Source organism: Microplitis demolitor, chromosome 8 (genome assembly GCF_026212275.2).
Source record: "Microplitis demolitor isolate Queensland-Clemson2020A chromosome 8, iyMicDemo2.1a, whole genome shotgun sequence".
Classification (NCBI taxonomy): Eukaryota; Metazoa; Arthropoda; class Insecta; order Hymenoptera; family Braconidae; genus Microplitis; species Microplitis demolitor.
In genome coordinates this window covers 8,735,393-8,741,250 of record NC_068552.1, presented here as the reverse complement: position 1 = coordinate 8,741,250, position 5,858 = coordinate 8,735,393, and the positions used below count along the sequence as shown (strand labels likewise).

General features: G+C 22.8%; 1 protein-coding gene across 1 annotated transcript in view; it reads right to left on the bottom strand.

The window, feature by feature from the left end:
* LOC103578709 (sodium leak channel NALCN) overlaps nt 1-1,665 on the bottom strand; it is a 412,027-nt gene extending 410,362 nt beyond the window's left edge. Inside the window, exons 1-2 of the mRNA XM_053741341.1 lie at nt 1,535-1,665; nt 1,114-1,158 (exon numbers count right to left, since the gene is read on the bottom strand). The gene's annotated coding sequence lies outside the window, so the exon portion shown is untranslated. The remainder of the gene's footprint in view (nt 1-1,113; nt 1,159-1,534) is intronic.
* Between the last annotated feature and the right edge of the window lie 4,193 nt (nt 1,666-5,858).

Here is a 5,858-nt window from a genome sequence, read left to right as displayed (position 1 = left end):
ATAATAATAATAATAATAATAATAATAATAATAATAATAATAATAATAATAATAATAATAATAATAATAATAATAATAATAATAATAATAATAATAATAATAATAATAATAATAATAATAATAATAATAATAATAATAATAATAATAATAATAATAATAATAATAATAATAATAATAATAATAATAATAATAATAATAATAATAATAATAATAATAATAATAATAATAATAATAATAATAATAATAATAATAATAATAATAATAATAATAATAATAATAATAATAATAATAATAATAATAATAATAATAATAATAATAATAATAATAATAATAATAATAATAATAATAATAATAATAATAATAATAATAATAATAATAATAATAATAATAATAATATAATAATAATAATAATAATAATAATAATAATAATAATAATAATAATAATAATAATAATAATAATAATAATAATAATAATAATAATAATAATAATAATAATAATAATAATAATAATAATAATAATAATAATAATAATAATAATAATAATAATAATAATAATAATAATAATAATAATAATAATAATAATAATAATAATAATAATAATAATAATAATAATAATAATAATAATAATAATAATAATAATAATAATAATAATAATAATAATAATAATAATAATAATAATAATAATAATAATAATAATAATAATAATAATAATAATAATAATAATAATAATAATAATAATAATAATAATAATAATAATAATAATAATAATAATAATAATAATAATAATAATAATAATAATAATAATAATAATAATAATAATAATAATAATAATAATAATAATAATAATAATAATAATAATAATAATAATAATAATAATAATAATAATAATAATAATAATAATAATAATAATAATAATAATAATAATAATAATAATAATAATAATAATAATAATAATAATAATAATAATAATAATAATAATAATAATAATAATAATAATAATAATAACGTAAATAAATAATTAAATAACGTTTACTGATGTTGAGATAAGAAAAAAAAATATTGCATGCAAATAAAAAAATACATTTTTTCTCTAACACGAAACAGGATACTCACGTCACAACAATTTCATTTTCACACTTTTTATCGTGGGCAATTAAGCTGGAAAATTTTTTATTAATATTAAACATAAATTTTGCTTTATATGAAAATAATGATAGGAACATAACCCTGTTAAAAATGTTGGATGCATATTCCAAATTGTTGATGCAAAAACTCGTGATTTGGTATTTAGGTGCTGCTCAACATTAAATGTTTTTTATTCAAGAATAAGTTTTTTATTGATTTTCCAGTTAAATGATTTCGATGAACTAAATCTATTTACTTCATTTTTCAATATGATCAAAATTAATATTATGATTTAATTGTTAGAAAAAATCATAAAATTTCTTTAATTTTATAAAAAAAATTTTTATTAAATAAAAATTCTCAAGTTTGTTATTGAAAGATAAAATTGTATTTAATTATGATATCTTACTTTTTTTTGACGGTTAAAATAATGAATTTTTCTGCCCTTAAAGCCTATGTTTATAAACTACATTTCACATATAGCAACTTTAAAATTAACGATTGATAAACTTTGTTTATCGTTAATACCATACCAGCAGCATGACGTTAAACACTTTTTAATAGATGTGACTGATCGTGCAGTAGATTTTACAAACCAGCTGAGAATCGTTGCTGAGCATGTGCTGTAGCATCTAATTTTCATCTCACCGAAAATCAATATTTCAAGGGAGTTAGAAAAACTATACGCAACTCCAAAAGAATTGTGAGTTATCTTCACGCATTAGGTATCTTTATTACCTTCAGATATTGTCGATGCTGTCATTTTTCATAAAAATTGTTCAATCTCGTAATATTTATTAACTCACGAAAAGAATTATCAGTCAAAAGAAATTCCATCAAATTCTTAATTCACTTTAAAACTAGACAATTACTTACGTATTTTACATAAAAAAATTCTTAATAAATATTTTATAAACATATTTGTTTCAAGCGCGGCAGAGTGAAAATTTAAAAATTATTTTTAATCATTTATCATTGACACAATCATCGTATTTTCTTTAATATTCAAAAATCAAACTATGCTGCAGAATTTAAATGCATTTTTTTAATTAAATGCTCACCTCAACAAGAATGAATTATCACAAAATTATGATTGTGAGCAAAAATATTTCAAAACACTGAAAATTCGTACGACAATGTTTTTTCAATATTTAAAAATACTTTTAATGATGTGATATAGTGTAATTATCATACAATTTAATATTCTTCATTTTCCTCCGCATTCACGGCGTCCTCTTGAACTTCACGATAATCGAGTTCAAGAGCAGCTAAATCTTCACGTGCTTCTGCGAATTCACCTTCTTCCATACCTTCACCAACAAACCTATAAAACAATAAATGTATTATTTAGTTATGCAGAAAACACGATATCATGTGGTTATAAGTAAAATTGACATTTGAGGGCCTAGAAAGTATTCTGAATATTTTTAGGATGATATTTGCATGTGTGTGTATGTGTGTGTTCGTGTATGCATGTATTTAAAGCCTCTATAACTTTTTAACTAATCAACCAATTTAAACGGTAACGGTGGCAATCAAAATAGCTTGCTGATCATTTACTTTCCTAGAATGATTATATCAATCGATCAAATAAACTGACAAATGCAACAAAAATGTGGGCCACATTTGGCCCTGCTTGCCAGCCCAACAAATTCCCGCTGTTTCCGAGCTCGAGGAGCATTAAAACATTATTGTCAATAAATTTTCGAGATCAAAAATACTCTTAGATGCAATTATTTTTATTACCTTTACAAACTTAAACAATTCACCTTATATGTTTAAGTTTGAAAATTTTAAAATCGAAAATAATTAGTGAACCAGCGTTTTTTTTTTAACTTTTATTCACAACTATGTTCCAAAAAATGAATGTAATCTGAGAGAAATCAATAAAAGTGATCAAAATGAGAATTACACTGAGTTTTAAAATGCAAGAAAGGTATCCAAAGTATACCTTTCCAATGTCGATGAGACTAAGATATGTTATTCTATGTCGAAATCTAAGGGACATGTATTTTCTTTAGCTGCGGAAATAGATATCTAGAGGGTAAAACCGCTGATTAAATTTTAGGCTCCAAAACGGTGTTTTTCAAGTATCGCATACTTCCAGTTTAAATAATAGGATGGGACCACCAACATCATTTTCGGAGTGAAAAACAATGAAAAATACTATTGATGTTATAATAAAAATATGAATAAAACAAAAGTTATCAGGGTTGAAATTCACAAAACTTTTATGCAAAAAGAACTATCTAATGAATTTTAACGAAACAAACGACAATCAAAAAAGAGAAAAAAAAGTCATTCGGCAGCTGAAGTGGTAGTAGATTTCTAATTATTCGATTATTCGAACCGTTTAAAAAAACATAACAAAACAAATTTTTTTTGACATTCTCAGAAATTCTCAAAGTTATAGAACAAAAAAAAAACGGTCTGTCAGTCGACTCTGCGGGCCAACCCCGAAACTTCCCGCTGTTTTTGAGATCCTTGACTCGAAACTTTGTTGTGAATATATTTTTGAGCTTTTCGAGCTCGAAAATACTATTTTATGCCGTTGTTTTCGAAAAATAAAAACATTTTTACAATTTTTTCTCCAACGATATCTCTCGAAAGAATTGACCAATTAAGACGGTTGAGGTGGCATCCGACGCGGCTTATGAAGCTTCAAAACCCAGTTGATTTTGAAATCAATTCATCGAGTACATTAAAAGTTATTGAAAAAAAAAACATTATTGAAAAAAAATTATTTTTGAAATATCTCTGAACGAGCCCTACAGACAAGCTCAATTTTTTAAAGCTTATAGATATTGACAGGCCGTGTCGAATGACACCTTGACAATCAAAATCGGTTTATCCGTTCAAAAGTTACAGATATTTACATACATACATACACACATACATACATACATACATACATACATACATACATACATACATACATACATACATACATACATACATACATACATACATACATACATACATACATACATACATACATACATACATACATACATACATACATACATACATACATACATACATACATACATACATACATACATACATACATACATACATACATACATACATACATACATACATACATACATACATACATACATACATACATACATACATACATACATACATACATACATACATACATACATACATACATACATACATACATACATACATACATACATACATACATACATACATACATACATACATACATACATACATACATACATACATACATACATACATACATACATACATACATACATACATACATACATACATACATACATACATACATACATACATACATACATACATACATACATACATACATACATACATACATACATACATACATACATACATACATACATACATACATACATACATACATACATACATACATACATACATACATACATACATACATACATACATACATACATACATACATACATACATACATACATACATACATACATACATACATACATACATACATACATACATACATACATACATACATACATACATACATACATACATACATACATACATACATACATACATACATACATACATACATACATACATACATACATACATACATACATACATACATACATACATACATACATACATACATACATACATACATACATACATACATACATACATACATACATACATACATACATACATACATACATACATACATACATACATACATACATACATACATACATACATACATACATACATACATACATACATACATACATACATACATACATACATACATACATACATACATACATACATACATACATACATACATACATACATACATACATACATACATACATACATACATACATACATACATACATACATACATACATACATACATACATACATACATACATACATACATACATACATACATACATACATACATACATACATACATACATACATACATACATACATACATACATACATACATACATACATACATACATACATACATACATACATACATACATACATACATACATACATACATACATACATACATACATACATACATACATACATACATACATACATACATACATACATACATACATACATACATACATACATACATACATACATACATACATACATACATACATACATACATACATACATACATACATACATACATACATACATACATACATACATACATACATACATACATACATACATACATACATACATACATACATACATACATACATACATACATACATACATACATACATACATACATACATACATACATACATACATACATACATACATACATACATACATACATACATACATACATACATACATACATACATACATACATACATACATACATACATACATACATACATACATACATACATACATACATACATACATACATACATACATACATACATACATACATACATACATACATACATACATACATACATACATACATACATACATACATACATACATACATACATACATACATACATACATACATACATACATACATACATACATACATACATACATACATACATACATACATACATACATACATACATACATACATACATACATACATACATACATACATACATACATACATACATACATACATACATACATACATACATACA